The sequence below is a fragment of the Passer montanus genome, unplaced genomic scaffold, assembly GCF_014805655.1.
Source record: "Passer montanus isolate IOZ18808 unplaced genomic scaffold, ASM1480565v1 scaffold27, whole genome shotgun sequence".
In the NCBI taxonomy this organism is placed as follows: Eukaryota; Metazoa; Chordata; class Aves; order Passeriformes; family Passeridae; genus Passer; species Passer montanus.
In genome coordinates, this window is record NW_024367372.1 from 5583814 (window position 1) to 5609048 (window position 25235).

At 39.7% G+C, this 25235-nt stretch overlaps 1 protein-coding gene across 12 annotated transcripts in view; it reads left to right on the forward strand.

Moving 5' to 3' along the window:
- BEGAIN (brain enriched guanylate kinase associated) overlaps positions 1–25235 on the forward strand; it is a 159712-nt gene that overhangs the window by 55126 nt on the left and 79351 nt on the right. For 3 of the 12 annotated variants that reach the window (XM_039712938.1, XM_039712937.1, XM_039712939.1), the window contains exon 2: positions 3842–3917. The exons of the other annotated variants lie outside the window; for them this stretch is intronic. The gene's annotated coding sequence lies outside the window, so the exon portion shown is untranslated. The remainder of the gene's footprint in view (positions 1–3841; positions 3918–25235) is intronic. 12 annotated transcript variants of the gene reach the window in all.

Consider the following 25235-nt stretch of genomic DNA (forward strand, 5'->3'; position numbering starts at 1 on the left):
AACTGTGTTATGCTTTTTAAATTGATAAAGCCTCAGCAGATTCACTTACTGGAACTGACGGGCTTCACATGCTGTGAGCTTCTGGAGGGTTTTCTTTACAAACTAGAACTGAATATCATCTAAATGTAACAGAAAAATCCTCCAAGAGAGATGTCCCATTAATTCCAGCACACAGTGACTTGGAGCTGTTTGAAAAAACAGTGTTAATCTAGACAGTTTGGCTCAATATACTTTGCTTTTAAGAACATTTATTTTCATCTAAAACCATTCTCTTTTAACGCAGTGATAACTCTCCCATAGTCCAGTGTGGAAAACAACTTTTATTATAACCTAAGAATGTGAAGCAAATAAGTATCATTTTACTTGGACTCAATGAACATGGAAAGTTTGAGTAGCAGTTTTGATAGTAAAATTTTAATGAATGCTTTTCAGTAAAACAATGTGGACTGGACTTTCTACTGTGGCTTTGCAGTTACTTTGTATTCTCATCTCCATCCCCCAAAGAGAACTCCAAATCCTAAAACAGTAAAAAACAAAGTCTACTAGGATTTTCATCTCAAGGTTCCTATAGCACTGAACTACTAATTATCATGGCAGGCACAGCAGACAGTTCTGATCAAATTGCCAGCCTGGATTTGTACACCATTCCATTTCCTTATCCATCATCTCTATAGGCACAATATTGGGATACATCTTGAGATATAAATAGGCATAGATATGGTTGCATGCTGAATTCTAAGTAACTGAATGAATCCATTACTGCATCCTTGGAGGACTCCAATATTTTCCCAGAACCACAACTCCTTTATGAGTGTTATCTACCTCATTATGCATAGATTAGCTACATTACATATTGGTTTTCACAGACCACACAGAAGCTGAAGAGTTCACTACAGCTTTGCAGAGAGATTAATGTAAATGGAAACAGATTCAAGAAAACAACACATTCTTTTTTCTTCAAGGCTATGCTATTTATACTTTTTATGTTTATATAAACAATAAATCACTCACATGATACTACTGTCATTCATATCCAGCATGTTTCCAGCTATAAGTCTGCATTCATGCACCCATAGTTGGCATACAGCTGCAGCATGGATTTATGGCACAATTGTTTCCTTATACTTTTGTTGTGAGCCACTGAATTGGAGCCTGGTTAACTACAACATTCACAATGACAGAAGGCATTGTGATTAACAGCAGAATCAGTAAAATCAACCAAAACCATTATCCCCTTACTAGTGGCATCTCTTTTGTAGAAAGCTCTTAGCTGCATTTTCTATTCTTATCCCGGCTACTTTCTTCAGCACTAGAAATGAGGGCATTGGCTTGCAGAGTCATTGCCAAATTTAAGGGCAATTATGCAATGAAAAGAGGAAGTATGAGAGGTCAGAGATTGTACCTCTGCTTGAAAGGAAGGTGGTGAAGGTGCTGCCATGACTGAGTTGAAAATATGGACTGAGCTCCAGAGATTTGTAGCCTCTGATGGTCTTGCTCTGCAGACACAGGTTGCAGCTACAGCCATTAGGATGTTCTCTGAAGCAATGTCAAAGTTCAAAGGATTTGCTTCTTTTTTTTTTCTTTTCATTTTTTGGGCACCAAGTCACAAATTGTCATCTCCTCAGAGAGCACTCACCACTCTTTCCAGAGTAATGAAAAGTTGGAGTTAGAAGCTGGCAATCTTTCATGGGCAATGTGTCAGACTGTATTTTTTGTTCCTAATTTAGTTTAAACATGTTGGTAGACAGCATTGAGAAGCTGGGAGCCACTGCCTCTCACAGATGCTTCTATCAAGATGCTGTGGATGCCAAATCCCAGCCCTGTGCTGACCCTGTCAGACTAGCAGGAATCCCCTGATGTCTGCAGACCACTGGGAGCCCTTTGGAAGGAAAATTTTATAAATGTGCACAATACTGCTTCTATTTTTTTTCCCCTGACTCACTCATTCTGCATCGCTTGACATTTTAACATATTGCCGTATTAACCACCAAAAGTCTGATCTATGAGCATGACTTCAAACATGTATTTACAAGAGTAGAGATGCAGCGGCATATGGACCACCAGCTGGTGAGAAGTAAGAATGGTACTTTGTAGAGCTTGAGTCACTAAGTAAATTAAAAAAAAAAAAACCCAAAAAACATCTCTACAGTCAAAAAGTTAGAGACAAAATCTTGGTTTCTTCAAACTGGAGTAGTTTGAAAGAACAACAGCAACAAGGCCAGTACTGAGAAAGCACAAAATCTGGAGGCATTAAGTAAGCTAGAAATTATGTTGTTTATTATAAGAGGTATATGCAAACAAGATGCTTCCTGCTAAGGCTGTAAGAAATAGTACCACAGAGGGAGTGATGTGAGACAGAAAAAAAGAGTGATGACAGTCTGTTCCTCTGAAACAGGAGGAATAAAAATCACTTTGAGACCGAGGGTGACACTGGGGGAAGTGTCTTTTTTATTGAGGTCATAGCCACCTACATCAAATGCAGAAGTCTCCAGCCTTTCTCCCCACCTCCCCTTAGTCTGGTGTGTTTTTCTCATGTGTTTCCCACCCATTTGCCTTCTGGAGGGGTTCTCCTCCTGCTCCATCAACAGCTTCACCCTTTCCCTCCCAAATGTTGAGTTAGGTGTGGAGAACATTAGCCTCTGGAATTTTGCAACCTAGCAGTTTTTAAGAGATTATTCTCTTACTTATGTCACCTCAGCTTGAGTGCTTCCAGGAAGTTGTGTGCTCCTCATCCTAGTTGTGACCCTCAGACTATTATTTTTCACCATATGACTCAAGAAACAGCTGAAAACTCCATGCCTAAGGACATGCAACTTTAACAGAGATTATTTTTCATCTAACTTCAGAAAGTGGGGTTTACTATTCTGCTATAATGGCAGTCTATTTCATTATCCTTTTCACTTTTCCTATTTCCCTTGAAGCCCAGGTGAGCAGAAATCCAGATTTCATAGGAGACTTCTGCAGGGTCTGTCAGCCACTGATCCCCCCCACCTGTGCTCCTGTGCCAGCCCAGTTGTTCCTGTGGCTTTCTCAGAGAGATGCAAGAAGAGGGAGTCTCCTGTAGCTCCATCAGTTCAGCTGCAAATCAGAAGCTGTTTTTGAATAAGTGGGAACTTTTTGGAGAAAGTAGTAAACAGAAAAAAAAAAGGCTCTTTGGCTATTTGGCAAGGGGAAAAATTCATAGATAATTTTTTTTTAATTTTTTTTTTTGTAATGGGGAAGGGAGAAGGAAAGGCTTGTTCCTTCAAAAAAATAGAATATTATCTGGGGACTGTTAAATAACAATATAACTAATTACCAAGACAATTTTCTTCATGCTGGAGCACCAAACAGCTGAAACGCAGAAGCTGCTGAGGGCACTTACTATAGTAAATTACTGAAATGCTTCTCATGGTTTATTTTGCTGAATTAGGGTACTAAAAGGAGTGTGCTACATTATTTCTCTATTGACTCTTCCACATGTGATTATTTATTATTAGATGCATAAGTACAAATCAGACAGGAAGGTCAAGTTACTAATGGTTCTCACCAGCTGTACAGCATCATTGGCCCTGTAAAGTTAGGCACACTGTTTACCTGCATAATAACAGTGATGTGAGTGATCATTAGAGTACTTCAACATCAGCCACATTAAAAAAAATCCCTCTAAACCAGCACGCAAAGCATTCCTATTGTAAATGTTGTATTGGAAATGTAATGTAAAGGAAATAAAAGCCATGCCTTTTTGCCTGCCCTTCCCTGAACAAAGAGCAGAAGCTCAGCAGAGAGAGAGAGAAATCTGAAATCATTGCTTTCACTGTGTAGGTTTGTTTGACCAACAAAGGAACTTTTGCACTTCTAGATGTCATTCCTCCCTCAAGAACCCTCTGAGGCTCCTGCAAGTATTGCTGCCTTCTCAAAGGCAAGGCTGAGAACGAGTAAGTGACTTCTCCAAGTTCTTTGAGGGGTTTCTGTCAAATCTGAGAGACCACATGCAGGGAATTTTTGGTAATAAGATGAAGAGGCCAGAGAACATAGAACAAGAGAGCAAATTCTTGCTCCAGGAGCAGAATAACCATTTCTGAAACGAGGAGTTTCAGTCTGCCAGGGAGCAGGGACAAGTTCCAAAGCAGAACATTCCTCAGCCAAATCAAAATGCTCATGGAACCGCCTGCTTCTTCCCTGTCTCACAATTTCAAAAAGACTGTTTTTCTTCTCATTCCCTCTCCACAGCAGAGAACCCTTGAGGTGAGGAAGAATCCACATACAAAGGCTTGTTCTTAACTTGACCCCAAGTACAAATAATCCCCACAGAATCAGTGCTGCTCATTGCACAGACACAGGCTCCTTATATCACTCAGGGGATACTGGATAAGCACCATTGCATATATTCTTGCAAGAAAAGCAGTAGTAGCAGTATATTTCAGCTAAACCCACCACCAGTGTGAGCAGACTCAGCTGCATTCAAATCAAAATACTTACTCCTGGTTCTACAGGTAATCTTCAGAAGGATTTATTCTGATGTTTTCCTGTCCATTAAAAAAAGGTCAACTAATGAGGAATGAAAAACTGTGAGATGAAGGCAATTACCTTGACTTCAGTTTCAATAGCTGAGTTTCCTCCCCCCCCCTTTATAACACCTTTCAACTTCAGGGAGATAAGCCCAATTCTAGCTACCATTTCTATGCTCTTTTCACTTTATGGTAATTGCTGTTGTGTAGCATCACACTATTGGGGCCTCTGCTCTATCCTTCCCCCCATTTTGTGCAGGCAGTAGGAGAATTTTCTTTTGATTTATTCTTCTAATAGCTTCAACAATGTCAGAATATTAGAACTGCCTATTATCTAAAGGTTGCTTTGCAAATTCACTTTAAATGAAAATGTAACTTCTCAGTCATTAATGCATGGAAAGAAGTTGTGGTTAGAGAAGGAGATGGATGGTTTAGAAGCTTATCCATTACATTTAAAAGCAAATTATCAGTGACAGAATCTAGGTGAAATAGGCAGCAGAAGAAATGAAAAGACAGATTGAGACATCAATCAAGGAGACTTTCAGATCCCTTTCTTTTTGCAGGGACAACTAAACGGGCATTTAGAGAAATGTAACAAAACAAAGAGAGTCTTCTGCCATGTGGGGAAACTTGAAGCCTTCAATCCTGCACCCAGGCAGGAGAGGCAGGAAGCAGAAGTAGATGTTGGCAAAAACCTGGAGATGCCATGGGATACATCACACACACTCCTTACAGGTCTGAAAGGCAAGGGTTAAAGAAACCAAGGAGGTTTTTTAGTAAGAGAGAATTTTGTATCCACTCTGGAAGCATCTTTGCAGGGAAGTTTTTGAAGCAGACTAGTTTAAGAAAAATATTTTATTTCTCAAAACCAAAAAAAAAAACCAAAGCAAAAAGATACTGCAAATCTCTCAGAGGGGATTTAAGATTTCAAGGACTGTGTGAATGTTACCTTTAATATTTTTAGGCCTCAGTTTTCATCTGTAAAATGGGAATGGTAAAGAGCTCTTTTTGAGACTAAAAAGAAAACATGAAGTAAGGATATAGAAAGCTGTGAGGCATCTCCATCAAGTTGTTATCTAATTCAAATATACCAGGTGCAGGTAGGACAAGAGAGTTTTTTATTGATTAGTAGGGCACCAGAGGAAGATTCAGATCTGCAGATGACTCATTGCATAAGAGTTAATATTTGCTCTTTGATTCTACGTCATTAAAAGCTCATGATTTACTTCAGTCTTCGTTAGATGAATAAGGCATTGCAGTAGTTTCTGTGTAGTTCTTCACACCTGAAGTTGTACTCTTTGCTTTGACTTGGAAAGAAATAGTACATTTTACTTTTTCTGACCCTTGCATCTTTTGCTCCCATTCTCAGAAGTGCTGTTTGGACTCTAAGTTCTGCATTATAAACTGCATTCTTGATATGGATCTCCCAAATTTAGGTGCTGTGATTGTTCAAAGGACTCTCCAGCTGGGTAGCAGGACTATTTGAGTGCTAATACAGTGATTGTAAAGAATGGGACATCAGCTCCCATTTTAGAACATAAATCTTGGCAAGTTTGAATGGAGTATATTCAAACGGGAACAAATGGACATTTTCAGCATGTAATTTGAAACAAAACATTCAGCACTTACATGAATAAGCTCAGCAACTGCAGCACCCCAAGCCCAGTGTCTAAGAGCCTGTGGGTGACTGTTCCAAGCCCAAAGCCATGAAGCAGCACAGGAGAGCACCTGGCCCTGGGGTTCTGCAGTGGCAATCCTGCACTCCAGGTCCCTTTTCTGTAGCTGCAGAATTCAGCTAAGGCATTCACCTACCTTCCTTCTTTATCTGTGACTCCCAGACAGACAACCCCAGCTTCTTATGGCTTCCAAGAGGAAAATTGTACCAGCACGGCATCTATTCATATGTCAGGCTTGGGTACATTGTACATGAGTCTGTATGGTTATAGACACATCCATTTCCAGCTGCTGAGTCTTCCTAAAATACCCTTTGAAAAGTTCTCCCTAAAATTAATGTTAAGCACAGCTGCTTACACTTGCAATACTAGAAGTAAGCTGTATCTTTCCAACTGAGAAATTAAAAAAAAAAATTTAAAAAATCTGTGTGGGGTTGAAAAAAGTGACTTGCAGATCAGGCTGCTTTTCCTCAGAAGTGAGCACCTTGCCTGCTTGTGGCATTTTGCTCTGGCAGAGAAGGTGTCGTGCATCAAATTAAAAGGATATCGAAGGAGACAAGACTGGAATGAGAATGAATAAACACTGCAGCTGCACTGGGAAGATGTATAAAACACACAGGTGGAAGAATTATTGTCTTCTGACCACTCTGCAGTACACCACTGATGATGCTAAAGCACAAAGACTAAACTGGATTTTCTACTGCGGGCTACAGACATGCCTCCTCCTCAGTCCTGAGTAGTTATATTGAATTCAGAGAAGTTTTACATTAACGGAAAAAGTAAGGATGCCCAACCTTTCACTGTGCAGCAGCTATTAAAGGCACTGAGAGAGGACAAGCATACAGGGATTTATTTTTTTTGATTCCCATTCTAGTAGTGCCACCATCAATGTCTGCATAGTTGGATCCTAGCAATCACCTCTGTCATGCAATGGGATGGCCAACTGCACTGAGATCCCACCATTAGAGAATTGCCCCCCTTCCTTCAGGAGAAAAGAAGAGCCATAAGCCAGGCAGAAACTATTAATAATGCCAGTGGAATAAACAAGAGGCAAGCTAAACATCAGATAAACTCTTTTGGAAGACTGACATTGTTCAATTAGTCATAAATTGAACATATTCTCTTGGAGAGGGAAATGCTGATAGAGCTGGGTTTGTTCAGCCTAGAAAAGAGAAGGCTCCAGGGAGACTTTTTTGCAGTCTTCCAGTAATTAAAGGAGGCTTATAAGAAAGAAAGGGACACTGTTTAGTAAGATTAATTGCAAGAAGACAAGATAAATGTTTTCAAGCTATATTTAGGCTAAACAAAAAATTAAATTGTCCCTTAAAGGAAATTTTTAAATTTTTTTTTTTTTTTTTTGTTTTTTTTTTTTTACAAGCAGGTTGGTGAAACATTGGCAGAGGTTTCTCAGAGAGGTGGTAGATATCCCATCCATGGAAACATTCAAGGTCAGGTTGGATGAGGCTCTGAACAAACTGATGTAGTTTAAAATGTTCCTGCCCATTGCAGGGGCTTTGGTTGCACTAGATGATCTTTAAATATCCCATCCCAACCAAACTTTTTTGAGATACTATGTCTACACAAAAGGCTAAGCAAGAATTGCTTCACTAGAAATTGCAAGGCAGCTCTGAAAGTGTGAAATTCTCTAACAGATTCAGTGCTTTGCTTTCAAATCCTCTCCCCCCTTCACCAGTTCTCATTAATGATTTTCCTAACAGAAAAAAATTTTGTGGTGCCGCTGGTTTTGGTCTTCTCTAAATGGTACCTTTTTCTTGGTGTGCATTTTGGTCAAATTGAAGTCTGGTTGTATCAATGGTCTGAGACCAGACAACAGGAGAGAGGAAGAGTAATGTAGAGTGCTTAGAGAAACTACGGGATTCCCATCCTTAAAGATATTCAGAATTTGACCTGGCAAGGCCCTAAATATCCTGGTCTGACTGTATCTGCTTTGAAAAAGAGGTTTGAGCACATGACCTTCAGAAGCACATTTCAGCCTATTTTTTTCTATGATTCTACAGACTCCCAGTCTAGGTCTTTTATACACTGAAATTCCCATTGGATGGAATGGGAGTTTAAAGGACAACATCTATATCCACTGCACGTGTATTTAATTTCAGTATTTTTTTCCTTTTACATGGTTCAATTTAAGCACAGAAGTATTTATTGTTTTACCCCTGTAACAGATGTCATCCAGCAGAATAATTTCTGATAAACACTGAGCTCAATCAGTTACAATTATACGGGTGTGCAACTCTATTGTTTAAAGAAAAGCATTTACCAGAAAGAGACAAAGTGTTTCTACAGAGAAATGTCAAAATGACTGAGGCAAGTTCCTTATTTTCCTTTAGGAATTTTAGGCTGTGCACAGAGGTATGCAGACACAAACGTGGACACAAACTCACTTCTCCTGTGTAGATACCATGTTTGTGCTTGTGGCCATGGTCATCTGGGTGACCAGTTCCATGTCTGCACATTGCCACTGCTAGATTTCATCATATCCTTGTGTCCATGCATGAAATATGGTGTGCACTTAGATGAGAGAAGAAAAAAAACCAAACCTTTGAGAGCCACTGCCCAGGGTAAAATGATTTTCCACCTGCAGGTAAAACATAACTGTTGTTTCCAAAAAGCCAGGGAAGCCAGGCCTCACATTTCTGTGAACATACAGAAGTCTTTTCTCAGAGCCTAAAAGGAACAGAGTTGTGGAAGTCACTTGTATAAAACATCAGGGTGCACATTTTAGCCCATTACAAACCCCAACATACTCACTGAAATGACAGCTTGCACTGACTTGTGAGGAATATTTTTTTCTTGAATACAGTTACTCAGCAGGAACCCCAGAGCATAATTAATGTTTGTGTAGAATTCCATTTTAACCTAGGTCATCTAGTACTTCAGACTAACGTGATTACTCTTCATTTTTGTTCTTTTATTTATGAAACTGGATAGTCTTTATTTCCCCAATTAGTAAATGAATATCAAACCCTTCCAAACACCAAACCTGAAAATATCTATAAATAGTGAAGTCATAGGTGTGCTGCAAATACATAGATCTGCTACAGCTTGGAGCAAGGGAGAAAATTAATTGATGTGTGACATGTTGTTGAGTAAAATTGTTTTTTTCCTTGAAATTGAACAGTGGCATTTATCATATTAATACAGACATCTTTTCCAATCATCTCTGCTAGCACTGCTGAGGCACTGCCATTACTACTAGTAAATAGATGACAGTCATGTTTTATGAAAGGATGTGAACAGTGTGGTTTCAGGCAGTGTTTAAGTGTCTGATACTGAAAAATGAAATAACAATTAAAACCAAACAAACAAACAAATAAAGTAAAGCAACACTACCAAGCTGTGCACACCTACCCAGTACAGAACTGATTATTACTTGCAGTACATGTTGTTTCTTCAAGCTCAAAAATTGCTCAGAACCCTCTGCTTGTATTTCATCACCCTGATGTGCAGGCAAGAACTGTGCCAACTCAGGGCAATATAGCAGCCTGTGCAAAGTGGAAAATGATTAAACATGCTGAACTGGATGCACTGCCCAATCAATAGGTCATCCAGTATAGTGTAATCAGCCTGTCCATCACTCTGCCTTCTTACCCTCTTCTCATTGTAAGTTTTTCATATGAATTTCAGTTTATAAGAAGCACCTATTTGGAAAGCCAGAGGCTTTCCAAAATCTCTTCCTAAAAAGATCTTAATATTCATACAGTATTGTAAGGAAATCTTAAAAATCCCTGTTCAAGATCCCATGAGCCCAGGCAGCATATTTCAGGCTGATTTGGATGATGTAGGCCTTTAGTTTGAATTTTGTTTAATGAAGATTCTTTTTCCGCTTTTTGACCTCACAAAAATGCTGTTTCCCCAACATGCAAAGTTGAACATTTTCAGTCTGTGAACATCTCATTACTGGGCTCAGACTACAAGAGGAAAGAAGGTTACTTGGCTTTAGCACTATAAAAATCCCTGCCAGAGGACAAAGTGAACTATTAAAAACAAAACTTAATGAACATCAGAGAGCAACAATAAAAGAAAAATCAGTGGCACCAATAGAAAGGAGAGTTGTGTGACTGAATTGTGTGAAGGCAAGTTGTGTGACCCAGAGCAAAGAAGTACAGCCATCCACTGTCAAAATTTGAACCTGCCCTGGAGGCTTTCACTTGACCAGGAAATGCAGAGAATTGAGCACTAGCAAAGGTCACAACACCAAAAAGCTGTTGGAGATTATTTGGTGCAGCTCATAAGAATACATGAGAAGATCAAAGCTTTTCCTTGGGACTGGAAGGGATTAAATCACATAGAAAGTATCTGCAGAGTAGGAAAAAAACCCAATAACTAAATCTCAGAGACTGCTTATCAGCTTCCTAGCCAGGATGTATTATTTGAATGAAAAATAGTTGTAGTCTGTGCTAAAAATTACATCAAAATACAAATCTTGCAGTGATTTGACATTTACAACACATATGTTTCTGCTACAAGGAAGAACAGGCTTCTTCCTTGGAACCACTTTAGCTTAAGTCAAGGGATGATTCTTTCTCTTCTTGAGGAGAATGCAGACATTTATGCAGAAAACCTGCTGCAAAGAAATTATTTCTGCTGAAACCTTTTCAATTTCACAGCCACCTCCCTAGGCCTTGCCTGCACATGTGGTAAAACCATGGGCACCTGGGGCAAGGGGCACACCACCATTGCACAGAGAGTTCAGGGGCAGGAGAATCTTGGCTCTGACACTGGACTTTGAGCCTGTGTGTCTCTAACTCAGTGCTTTCATCTTCATTGGGAGAAATGTGGTATTAAAAACCTCATTGCATTGTTAGTGTGGTGATAAAGGTGTTCTGTATTTGGGAACAGTAAACAAACACACCCTTCTTTTGGAGAACACAGAGAGCAACGTGACAACAGTAGCCATCAGCAAGTCCTGTTTAAAAAACTGCCAAAATAACTATCCAATCTTAACTGAAAATACAAAACTGCTTTAGTGACTGGAGCAAAAACATCCAGAGGTCAAGTAGAAGAGATCAGTCCTTGAGATAGAAACAGAGCAAAAGTGTTCACCTCAGGTATCTCTTGGTCAGGCCCTTCCACCCAGCCTTGTCCTGACCTCCTCAGTCCCCTGCAACCTCACCCCTGAGGCATTAGGGTGCTCTTGCAGGTTGTCCTTATGTTTCTCTCAGCTGGATTTCTGCAATTTCTTTCCTTTGGAGCCAAGACTCACAAGCCAGTAGATGCAACTGACTTGAGGCAACAGGGAGGACAAAGGAGAAGAAAAGGTCAATCTTCAAATTCACCTATCATCTCAATTACAAGGAAATTCCTTCTTAAACTTCAGTTATTCACAATTAAGTTTTCTGACTACCTCATTTCCCCCCACCCCCATCTTGTTCTTTATGAGCAGACAAAAGTTATGAGTGAGCAGAGAGGTAGATAAATGCTTTAAGCTACAAGACAGGATGGGTAGAAAAAAAAAGAGCAATAACTGAGCAGGAATACATTTAGTCTTGTAGTTGAAAGACTATTTGTAACCACAAAAAGGGGGCTAAAAACTAAAACAAAATTAATTTTAAGAAAAATCCTGATCAGTTGATTAAATGGATTATAGAACACAATAGGGAGCACATCCCTGTGGCCCAAAGTACTTATTTCAGTCTTGCATTACCATAAAATTTGTGATACCTTCACTAACTCTTTCTTTGTGTCTTGTTTTCTGTTTAGATTGTCTGTGAGATTTGATTAGGTGAAAGCTCAAGGAAAAGAAAAAGGCATATAAAGTTCAGTGGCCTAACAGCCACATTGGAGGGCAGATAATCTAGTCCAGAGGGAGATAAAATGCATAGCCCAGAGTCTACTCACACTGCACCATAGAAGGCAGATCTGATTTACCTTCATGATGATTCTTTACTTGTGAACAATAAGAAAAGGGAGATGAAGGCAATAATCCATTTACCTTTAGCACTGATAGCAATACTAATTCACTACTGAGTATCCATTACACATTCATTGCTGTGCCTCATTTCTGTAAAACAGCAGGTCAGAAGGCACTCAGAATTTAGGGTCCAAGTATTTGCCTTCCTTGCTTTGGTTCCGAAATGTCAAAGATGGCAGAGACCGGGAAAAGCAAGCACTCCTCTTGCATTCTGCAAATACTTCCAGTGACAGTGTATCTCATTTGTAAAGTACAAGAATGAGGCATACTCTGCTTATAGCAGAAATTTATATTTCTATTATAAATTACTATGCAGAAGTGGCATCATCTGTCCCTCAGTGAGTACAGGATTCTCCAATGGATGAAAAAGAGGTAAACCCACTGTGCTGTTTTTTTTAATAGCAGCAATGTACTCATTCACTGGCTGACACGGCAGTGCTAATTTGGCCCAAATATGGTGTTTGCAGCCTCTTTGCCCCAGCACATACCTGAAAGTGTTTCATGTGGCTCATTTGGCATTTGCAAACATCCAAAGTGCTTCAGGGCCACAGGAGAGAACCAGCAACACTGCATCAATCTTGTTAAATACAGAGATTTCCTCGCCAACAGTGCGACACAAGTACAGTTTCCAAATAGATTAAAAAAAGCACATAATGTGGAAAAATAAAAGGTCCAAAGTACATTACTTAATTAAAACTTTCATGTCTGGCATGTACCGCAAGAGAAGTATTTTCAGTCTGCCACCAATACTTCAGTTTTAAACCCACAGATTTTAACCAAGGTTCTGCACATCACCCCGACCTTAAGCACCCAAGTTCTAACATAGCTTTACATCTAAATTAGCATACTGGAGTATTTCACACCAGTGATGCTTCACTGTGGAGTTATTGTTCCAAGCCTGCAGATACTTAAAATATCTCAGATTTTTCTCAGTACTTCCAGTCACACTAAATAAATGGAATGAGGAGAAAAACCCAAACTCCTAACACAATCCTTAAAGACAGTATGAAATACCACTAGCCAAGAGACACCTGGTACAAGTGACTGAGGGTTCAGTAATGTCAGCCCTGTGAGTTGAGGGTTCATCCTGAAGTTTCTCTGCAGGCGACCTTGGACTTTACTGACTGTCAGGCTCATCAGATCTCTGCTTTAGGAGGGATGGAGTGACTGACAGAGCTCACTCACTGCTCCTTTCCCAGGCTGCAAATTAAAGGTGAGGATACAACTGCCCCAGGCAAGAAACATCTCACCTGCGATGTCCAAGGAGGCACTAGTACCTAGCAAATCACTGGAGAAAGGAGTGTGTACTCGGTTTCTCTCTCTGTATTCAGTCTCCCACCTCTTAACCTTTCTTCTTCAGTCCAGGCTCTCCAAATGGGGATTCCTCTGACCTTTCCCCATGCCAGTTCATCTGGAGTAGCACAGGTTGCTAATAGCTTGCTCTGGAGCTCTCTCAGGCACCTCCTTCTGCAGCCTGATGAAACCTAATTGTATATCTCGAAAACTTTTCACCAGAAAATGTTGTAGGGAGCCAATTCTGGGAGCGAATTTCCTTCCCTTGGGGTCCTTCTCCGTACTCCATCTAAACCAGGTAACCTGCAAGTCAAAGACTCCAAGAAAAGCATTCCCATGGCCCATTGCCATCATCACAGCCTGAATTTGGTTTGTGCTGCTGGGAGCATACCCCAAGAACGTTTCAACTGTGTTCTACCTCCCCACAGCTGGGGTGGTTCACCTGCCAGCTCCTTACTTGTCTTTCTTATCCATGTTTTTCCATCTTCTAAATCAGTGGGACTGTCCATTTTAAGTAAAAGCTGTTATATTTCTTATTGATAGTTAAATTCAATTTTCATAAAAGGGAACAAATTGTTCTCTATTTATTATTCTCAGCTGCAGCAGACACACTAATTTTAGAGTACATGGTTTTTATTGACACATAAGGCTGATTTCTTTATCCATTGATGAATAAGAAAGGTTGGTTTCTTTATTCATTTATGTTGTGTTTGACATACACTAGCAGGCCTGAATAAAATGAATTATTATAGAAATAAGAAAAAATCATTTCAACACTATCAACTGGGCTCAATAAATCCAGACAACTGCATTTGCTTTGCATCTACTTTTCCTTTTTCACTTCTATTACTCATTTACCTTGTCAGGTCCAAATGAACAGAAAAGTGTTGGAGTATGTACAAAAAATTGCTGCCTACCATAAAAGAATCAACCTTGTATTCAGACAAATCTAGAGAGAAGTCAGCTTATTTAAAATCCCTTTTCTGACTTGCACTGCCATCATTCAACTTCATTTGAAAGTGAAAAATGGAAATGGAATGTATTGTTAATTGTAATCAGATTGACATCAACTTGCTAAGAATGGTTTCAATGAATTACTGTCCTCTAAAAAAGTGCAGAGTTGGAAAAAGCTTGTGACTGAACATCAGTACAGTGAGGATACGAAAATCTATTAATACTTTTACACTACCCATGGGGAGTTAATCAGACAGCAAGATTTGACTGAAATGAAAGGCCTTTTCACACCAGGATGTGAACTGCTTGCAAAATGGAAATTATTTGCTTATTTTATTTTCCTTAACACTTAATGAAATATCTAGCAAAGGTTGAAGTGGTCACGTAGCTTTATACTGGTTGCACAGGACTCACATCAGTTTTAGTGACCTATTCCTACTTTTAATACTGATATTCAACATCCTAACTCTTTATAACTCATACTATAAACCAGAAATGTGCACAGCTAGCTGAACACATCACTAGCCAACCTTAATTTTTAATTTTTCTTCTTCAGCTTCCCATTTCCATAGCCTTAATGCACAGCTAGCTGAACACATCACTACCTTAATTTTTTCTTTTTCTTCTTCAGCTTCCCATTTCCATAGCCTTATCTTGGTCTAATTATCCAAGACAAATGGTTGGTTGTAGTGGTTCTGAAATACATGAGAGTGAAAAACAATCAAAAGGGGGCAATTGACAGAACTTCCTAATATGTGAGGGATTTTTGCTAACTCAGGTCTGAATAATGAGGTGATAGAGTTGATCATCTGCCTGGAGTAATCTTCAGGAGTCAGAAGGTAGCAGATCATAGCTCTACCAGGTTATAAATACATAATAGTAAGCAATCATCTAAGAGCATAAAAATTCTGTCATATAATGAGATATTATTATTACAGTTTAACTTTGGCCACAGGTTTGGCCAGAGAATTCACATGAAGTCAAAACAGAAATCCCAGATTCCCATTGTCTCTTCAATATTATCTACACCAGGGCAAAAACTAATCCTAAGGTATCAAAATGTGCCTTTAAGACAAAGGTCAATAAAGAGAAATTGTAGAGTTTTATGGTTAGACTCCTACAGAGCTCTCCCAGGTGTCAGCCAGTAATGCAGACACTGCTGGCCCCATACCCTTCCAGCCTCTTGCTATCCAAACAGTTTAGTTTTTCTGTATTCCCCAGAGTGCAGGAACTGCCACTCCTCTTGCACTGGAATACAGCAAGGAAGAAAAGGAATAGGATTTTAAATTTCCCTTCCACACTCAACAGAGGGTCCATAGGGAACAGAACAAGTCTAAGTCTTATCAGAAAAAGGCCAAAAAATACAGCTGGTGAGTCTGCTTTGGCCCTCCTGCCAAGATGTCCAAAAGTGGATTACATGTAAACAAGACAGGAACAAGATACTGGGCATTAGAGCGTGAAAGGATGTCACTTCTCAGCAAAGAGGTACTTGCCAGTAGGAAGTTCAGGGATGATGCCAAAATACACTTTGCAAAGGAGGAAGAGAGTGAAAAAAGAAATATTCTGTTAGCACAAGTTATAACTGGATATTTCTGTAAGTATTCAAGAAGATTGCTCATCTAAAAGCGTAATGCAGCTGCCAGGATGAAGCCTAAGTCTTCCAGTAGCAGTGGAGGAATGCAGTTTCATTTTGAAAGATCACAGATTGAGAGAAAGTGACTAGCAGCTGCTGAAATAAGTAACAAAACACACTGTTTATCTATGCTCAGAGGCAAAACAAATAGAAAAAATACATTGTAAAAAAATGTCTGGTTCTAATACCAAGACCTCAGGTGTCCACTAGTTGCAATAGGGCAGTGGTTAGCAGTGAGTTAGAGCAGGCTCTGCTGATGGTCAAGGTTGTCAGCCTTGCTGCAGAAAAGTTAGAATGGTTACTGCTCAGGCAGTACAGAAATTCCAGTCCTTTCCATGATCTTGTCCTGCACAAATGCAATACAAGGACCTGAGAAAGTTAAACCTCTTGATTTTATACTCTCAGTTCTCATTATGCAGAGGAAATCAAAGGGATGTTAGGAATGAGCAATGTACAAGCAAGACCAGTGAAGCTGAGGGGAGGTGGCCTCTCAGCTCCCAAAATTCTCTTTCTATAAAGCAAAGAGAACATGTCAGATCAAAAAGAAAACACAAACTGTTCTGAATAAACTATCTTGATAATTGAGGACTTGCTGTTTTCTCACATGAGCTATCTTTATTCAGTGCTTCTTTCTCCCACAAACACTTCCTCTCTCATCTCACATTCCCAGAGGTCCCTTGCAGACTATAACATTATTAAGTAGTCACCAGCTTCTGCAAATACCACCCAGCAGATGGGGGTTGGGGAGGATTGCTGACTTCATCATCAAGTGCTACCCAACTCCTGGCATTTGCATTAGCTCAGCTGTGGTGTCTGTTTATCAGCCTTGATGCTTTCCCCAATTCAAAAGTCAAGCAGGAGACAATCCTTTAATCTACCCTGCTTTAATGCAATAACTTCTATACTTGTAGAAGCCAAGAGGATGCAGCTCTGGTCTGGAGCTGGCAGGATCCTAAAGCTGTTATTTTGCAGAGACAAACTCCATTACTCAGCTGCTAAGCAGTAGCACATTTCTGGCAAAGGAGATAATGATACCTTTTAGCAGGGATCAGGGGAGAGTTAGAGACTCTAAAATTACATGAGAGTAAAGCAAGTACAATCTGCTATTTACAGGCTCACTTGACATCTGCAGCCCTAAAAGATTTGGCTCAATGGGCCACATGGTAGCCTTCCAAGTCCTTGAGGACTGGCCCAGAGTTTCAGCATCCTTCAGGGAGGTGTTAGAATGTTACCCTTTGACTGAGCTGGTAATTTGACTCTAATTGCTTTTGACCAGTAAGGCTTGCACAAGCAGGAACCAGATTTCTCTGTGTCATGGCCCCACTACCAGGCTGGAAATTTGCTTCCTGTACATGTTTTGTGTTCTTGTTTGAGGGGACCGGATCCCAGACCAGACCTTCTGGTTTCCATGTTTGTACCATAACAAGCTAACACTGTTGCAAACCTCCGGCCCAATTAACAATCAGTTGCACTTGGCATCCAAGTCCAAAGGAATGTGTTAAAATTTAAATTGTTTGCACAGCCTAGCTAGCATTAGTGTACTGCACCTAAAGTACACATGCTTGCTCTTCCTGCTGCCTGAGCCAAATTGTATTCTGGGCACAAAATACAGGCATGGCACTGCTTCTAGAACTGATCCCTGGGTCCAGAGGGGACTTTCAGAACTCCTGAAAAAGTAACCCAGATTCCTTAAAGAGTTGAAGAGAGAAATATAACATTGTTAGGAAAAGGAGAAATATAGAAGTGGTTTTTATTTTGGTTTATTTTTTTGCTTCCTTCCTTGCTGGCTTCGTGACTTTGTATTCCTGGTCATCCAGTGCCAAGTCTCAAGTGGAAAGCATGGAAGTCTTTGCTGATAGCCATCTAGTAAGGGCTGAGAAAAGGTAGAAACAAGACTAAGGTCTTCAACTTGAGATAAAACAGTCCTCCCTGCTCAAATCACCAAAGTGTGGGATATACATCACTACCACTGAGTTTTTAAAATAAGAGGTCACAGCTGCTGAGCTCTGTGCTGACTCTATACTTCCCATCCTGTGGGGTAGGGGGGTTTGAAGCACCATGAACACGTGAAGCTCTACCAAGGATCTGTACCTCCTGCCTTGCAGAGAAATCCCAGCAATGCTGGGGAGCCTGGCCACTTGTCCTGAGGCAGATCAGCATCTGCACAACCTCCCAGGGTACTCCAGAACCCCAAATTCTGTGTCTGTGAGACTGGCTAGAGAGAATTATTCTTCTGTACTCATGGGTGAAAACAGGGCCTGCACTTCAGCCAAGTATTGCTTCTGAGCCTGTCCCACCTTTAGTGCTCAATGACCTCCCTTTGGGAGCTGTAGTCCATGTGATAGATTCTCACCAGAACATGTTCTGCATTTCTGTTTCTCTAGTTTTAACAGCATCCATTTGTTAGCTGTTATCCTAGCCAGACATTGTCTACACTGAAGAAAGCAGTCTCATGCCCCTGACTCACTGATGTACATCTGGATGAAAACTGAGTCTGTTTTCTGCCATACAGCCTGTTCTGGCAAGAAAAAGTTTGAAGAAGCACATGACAGGAGTTAGCCAAGCAGTAATAAAACTCACCTGAACATATACATCTTTTAATTGCTAAATAAGACACCTTCCACAACAGCTAAGACTTTTTTTTTAAGGAGATAATTAATTTCATTCATAATAGATTTAACTGTGCTCTGATTGCTCACACCTGGCAATTTTGTTTTGCAGCGCTTTTTTTCCCCTTGGGCCTGGTACAGTACGTTTCAAGCCCTGAAATAAATGGAATGGGATTTGCAGAGCCAGCTTTAGGCATAGACAAAGTAAGCAGTTGCTGTGGCAGCTCTCTGCTTTGCCTCTTCCAACGACCTGCCCCTGCTACTGCCAAGGAAAGGATGCTCTGAGTAGACTAAAAACTCTTGCTCATCCTTCTTGCAAGCAGTGGTCATGGCCCCTTGTTCTGGTACAAGCAGGAGCACCATGGCTGCTTCTCCACAGCCCTGCCATCTCCCTCAACAGCACTCATCCACAGGGAAGTGAAATTCTGCATTTTCTTACCCTCTGAGTCAGATCTGTTTCCTGCATTATTCTGAATTCTGATGTTTCATTGATATTTGTCTGGTTTAAATTGGTATGCAGGATAATGAAATGATTTTGAAATCTTCCCATTAGTTATTTTGAAATATAATACTGAACAGATCTGAGAGTATTGGGATGTTTTTAACGCACCTTAAGGCTGCCATTCCTTGGATGTTTTTTCAGTATTTTTCTTGTTTTCTCAAAAGATCCTCCACTCAAGTGACCCCAGCAGAATTTTCCTCTTTACACTTGAGGTCCCATCCTGAAATAAGGATTCATTATTCTGCATGCTCTTGTCCCACAATCCTAAGAGATTTTCTCTCCCTAAATAAACTCATACTTCAAGTGGAAAAGAAGGAAAAGGGTAAGGGAGCAAGTCAAACAACAGAATAGTGAGCTGATTGTCGCTATATTGGGAGCTGTATTATTTATTTGACATACCCAAAGGTCCAATAGAACAGTGCCTAGCATACAGAAGTGCCTGCAAAATAAATGTAGTGTACCCTAAGACAACAGAAGATCTGCCCTGTATAATGGAAGGCACGTAAAACTAGAAAGAATCAATTCAAATAGCCCCACAGAGTGCAAGATGGACTGAGACAACCTGCATGGATATACAAGGGATAAACTTCATGCCAGCTAGCCCAGGCAATTTTGCTGAATTATTTTACCAGAGGTACAGTCACTGCTGAATAAATTCTTCAATAAAATCAGAATTTAGCAAAAATAATATAAATCTGTGGTGGCAAGCAGAAAAGGAGGCCTCAGCTGGGTTTCTGAAGAGTCAGAAAAACAAGTTCTGGAATCTAATCTCTCTTGTTTTAATTAATTCCTTCTCTTAACCTACCAAACTGTAAAATAAAAATAGCTCAGATTATACTCCAGGGCAGTTGTTTACATGCATATTTACCAATTCTCCAGTGAGCAGATTTCTGAAGCAGATCACTCACTGCTTAATTCTCTCAGCAAAAATAACACAGAAATCTATCCACAGTGAAAGCACCCATGCTCTTCAGGGGTAAAAGATAAGGGTTGTAATAGTCAAATCAGAAGCAAAGTCTGAAGAGATGTAAAAGACTCATCATGTCTATTGATTTTAAGCTGCCTGAAAGCATCTCCTGGGAATGTTTCTCTAGATATTATCTCTGTAATCATAGTATTCTCAATTGTAAATTCAACTGCTCTGTAGCAGAGCATTCGTATTGTAAACACATAAAAGCATTGAACTGATAAATGCATTGCTAGCAGAGATCAAATGACAAATTCATTAGCTGCATCGGGTTCTGAAAGGCAGGACTGGTTTTTCCAATGACATTTCTTCCATTTCTGACTCCAGTCATTGGCAGTACTACTATGGTGCCTTGTTCTGCTCTCCCACAAGTACCATTACTGAAGAGAGTGACATCTTGAAGGGCTGAGATCCATTGTTAGAAAAAGTCTATTGACAATAGCCTTTTTGTGAAAAAAAGGACATTTAGGAACCTGGACATTTGGGGACAGTGATCTGCACTTACAGGCAACCATGTACTCCATCTTCTAAGTTCTCTATCTGCTACACTTATTGAAAGGCTGTTTCAGAATCATGTCTGTCATTAGAAATCTTCAAAATTCCAGTAGAAAATGTAATCATGATCAATTTCTTGTTAAGCCTTCACTTTTCTTTGGAGGAAATAATTTTTGCCCTTCCCTGTTAAATTTATAATATCAGCCATATCCCCACTCATTTTTTCTTTTTTTAGACTGATCTAGACAACCTTTATTTTGAGTTTGTTTTCTAAGATGCCTCAGGTCTCAGAAAAACCCTTTTCTGTGCATCTCTTCCAGACTGAATCTCTCTTGAAAAAGAGTGACTGAAATTCTGCATAACGTTCCCAAAAACATCACTGCCCTTTCCCCAGCATGCCAACATTCCTTCTCTTGCTGAAACACCTCACATCATAGTTTACTCAACCTGCTTAGAAAACAGATATTTAGCCTAAAAGCCATTTTAGCATTGCATTCAGTGACTAACTGAAAGTTCCTGAGCCACCAGATATAAATTAGGATACTTCTTTATGGTATGGTATGTTTGAGTCTTAAGTGTCAGCCTTACTCTACTTACCATGTACAATGTGTGTGATTTTAAAGGCATGTCTTGTAATTATTAGATTCTCTGGAGGCACCAAGCATGGATTGCTGGAACTCTGAAAGCACAGACGCGTTTTTGTACAAAAGACCTTCTATTCTCAGTAAAGATAATCCTACTCTATACTCAGTATGATTTTATTCACACATTCACATCCCCCTACTTAAAATCATCACAGCAGATTTTGGAAAAGGTATGAAATATAAATACAAGCACAGTTGATGTATGCAGTAAATACATCCATATATTTAGAAAAGACCTCTTACACAGTGCATTCCTAGATGACAAAATGAGTCAGTGATTATCTAAAGCTCCCAAACTTAGAGGCTCCAAGGAAGACTCTTGAAAAATATGGGAAAAGGAAAATTACACAGGCAATAGAGGATTTAGAAGGTAGCTTTTAATATATTACTGATTTATGCAGCTGATACCTTAAGAATCTTAATATTCCAAACTAGGAAACCAAAATATCTTTTTGAATTCAACTCCTTTAGATTGATAAAAAGTCACACATAGGTACAGAAATCTTCTCAAGCTGATACTCACTGACAGCTACTCCATAATGTTCTCCACGTTGGAACAAAGCTTTAAGTGCACTCAGAGAGGGCAGCTGCAGTGTTGCAAAGATTGCCTGAAGTGATGCCTTAAAAAAAGGGTGAAAAGAAATGGATCTGCTGCTGGGACACTGGAACAAAGCATTTCTGATAGAGAAAAGGTAGGAGGAAAATTATTTGTGGTGGCCTAATTACATTAGAAACAACTCTTATTCAGGTAGTTGAAGAACAGAACTCAATGTAAACGGAGGAAAGAACAGCCCTCAGGTCAATTTGATATTTGTTTTCCTGCATGCAGAAAACCATTCCTCATGAGAACTGTTTCCTGCCATTATGCAAAATCTCATCATAAAAATAAATACCTCAGAAAAGCTGTTGTGTATTATCACTGACAGCACTGGAGAGCCACTGCTAGTACTGACCCTTCTGGATACATATAAAACACACTAGCAGTAGACTTCCAATGGGAAATGTCCACAAACAACAATATTTTGGCACCTATACAATGCATTTATAGCTATTGCTTCCCACTGGAAGTAACAAAAATAATTTAAGAAGTATACAAGCTATCAGCTGTCATTGAATTATATTGCAAGGATGATCTCTAACCTTAAAAGAGTGACTGTTTTTATTTTAAAGCAATGGTTTATAAGTTGTAGTTCAGTACAGCTGATGTTTTTCACAATATGCAGATGATCAGCTTCTCAAGGAGACTCAAAATGAAATATTATTAACAATTTATGATTATTTCCATGCAGATACTGAATGACTAATTCCTATCATATTTTTCTGCAGTTGCAGGAGGGAGTATTTCTGCACCTGTTTCTTTTTTTCTTCTGCAAATCTAATAATCAGTAATGTTGTACTTAGCCAGCTATTAAATTTCAGATCTATTAGTATATTTCATTCATTCAAAGACTGACAGAATGTGAAGTCATTTAGCCACATTATAATGCCACAGTGATACCAAGAAAAGTGGTCACCAAGCAGACAAAGCCTCACAATCTTGGATTTTGTTGCAATAACCCACTAGATTAAAGCCAATATTGGATATTCATATACCAGCTAGAGTACTTCATTAATGCAATAAAGCAAAAGTTTGGAAAAATGTGAGCTGTTTCCACAGATACTTTTAAGAGTTTAAACCAGTTGTTAATTAGAAATTTATGGAAAACTGATTAGCTTATGTTATCACACAGAGAATAAGTCATCTTAGCATTTTGAGAACAGAAAGTTCATTTATTCATTAGTCATAAATCCTTGTATTTTGTTCATACACCTCTATTGAACTGACTGCCTTGGGTCTGAATGAAATATAATTTGTGTTTTGGCAACACAAATATTTGAAGGCATCAACAAACAAAATTAAACATTGCAAATAGTTCCAATTCTACCACAACAGCTCTGTCAACCCGCCTAATAGAGTAATAATTATTCATTCACGTATTTATAGCCCAAGCATGGCAGTTCAAAGCCTTTATGCACTATTTTCCTCATCTATTTCCTGAAAATAGTAGATTTAAAGTATGTACACACATATACATACACATATGTGTATGCATATTCATACACATTTACTTCACAAAAGGCCACCCACATGGTTTGACAAATATAGGTGGAGAAATAGGTAGGTAAGGGAGATGTGATGACCCAGCAGCACTACTCATCACTGAGGCCACCCAAAATTTTCCACTGACAGATTTCTTAATGCTTTGCAAAGTTTTGACTGTATCAATGGGAATGTTGTAAGCCACATTCCTATGTTAAAATGCCTCAGTTATTTCAGAAAATATAACTAGGGAAAAAAAGGTAGGTTAACTCATAGCAAAAAAAAAAAAAAAAAAAAAAAAGTAGCCCAATTACTTTCTTCATTAAGACCTTATCCAGCCTACTTTGCAGCTGATACCTAAAATATTCCAAAGAGCTTTCCAGAGTGTCAGGAATTTATGGTATAATTAGCATAGGCTTGCCAAGTTAGTGGAAAGGGGAATCTCAATCCATCCCAGTCCCACCAGTCTGATGTCAGTGCCATTAACAGAGCCTGAAGGGGATCACATGTCAGTAGGAGATCACCTGAAAACCAGCACAAAAGAATTCCAGACCCTGCAGCCAGTAGTTTGGCTTTAACATGGGGCCAGCTTGAATACCTTTATTGCTCTGTGAGGAATAAAGAAGACCATGTTTCATCCCTGTAAATTTTGCCACCCACAAGATTGCTGACAGCACCACGCTGTGCAGTGGAGTTGGCACACCCGAGGGAAGGGATGTTATCCAGAGGGACATGGACAGGCCTCAGGACTGGGAGGTGGCCCCAAACCTCATGAAGTACAACAAGACCAAGAGCAAGGTCCTGCATGTGGGTGAGGGCAATCCCCACACAAACACAGACTGGGCAGAGAACGGATTGAAAAGGATCTGGAGGACTTCCAGTGCCTAAAGAGGGCTTACAGGAGAGCTGGAGAGGAACATTGGAGAAGGGCATGTAATGATAGACAAGGAAAAATGGCTTTACACTGGAAAAGCATAATTTTAGATAAAATACTAGGAATAAATTTTTTGCTGTGGGGGTGGTGAGGCTCACATTGTCCAAAGTTATGGGTGCCTCATCCCTGGAATTGCTCAAGGCCAGGTAGGATGGGCCTTTAAGCAACCTTGTCTAGTGGAAGGTGTCCCAGACCATGGCAGGGGAGTTGAAACTATATGATCTTTAAGGTCCCTTCCAATCAAAACCATTCTGTAGTTCTATGATTTTTATAAACTTTTGAAGTTGTGCACTTCAAAAGCATTAGTTTCTAAACTAGATCTCACATAGGTTCAATCTCAGTCAAGTGTTGACTTGATCCTAGAGTTTTGAGACTAAGACTTCCTCCCTAACCCTTTATGGCAGGTGAGGGTTTTTTAGTGTCTGGCTTCCCAAGAGGGCACATGGAAGTGGTCTCTTACCAGGAGCAGCAGGTAAAGATGCACCAAGAAGAGCCAATGGCCATACAGGAAATGTCTAATTTGGAGATTGAACTGAAGGGCAAAGCTGGAAATGAAGAGAAGCCATGGCAGGAGCTTTTTAGAAGAGTGGGGCAAAAAAAAAAAAAGACAAGAAATTGGATGAGTGAAAAAAAGTGCAGGTTTTTTCCTGGTCAGAAAGTTACTGAGAGGTTTGGTAGCCAGCAGGCCTTTTTCAGAGAAACACCCTCTCCTAAAATGTGTAAAATTGAGCTGGCAGAGCAACATCTCTGTATTCCTATACTGTCATAAAACAGGTATTAACTTCACTGATTACAGGTGTCCTCACCTTCTCTCTTTTCTGCTTCATGGACATTCCCAGCCTCCTTCTATTCCCACACACTCTGTTGGCATCTGTGTCTGCACTGCAGAGCTATTGCTCCAGTCCCTGCAGAATTCCCCAACTGGGGGAATGCATGCTTCCATTGGACCCTGTTTGTCAGCCAGGGAGTTATATTGAAAATATTCATTAAGATACATTGTTGCAGTCCCTGCAGCAGTTTTGCACTAAT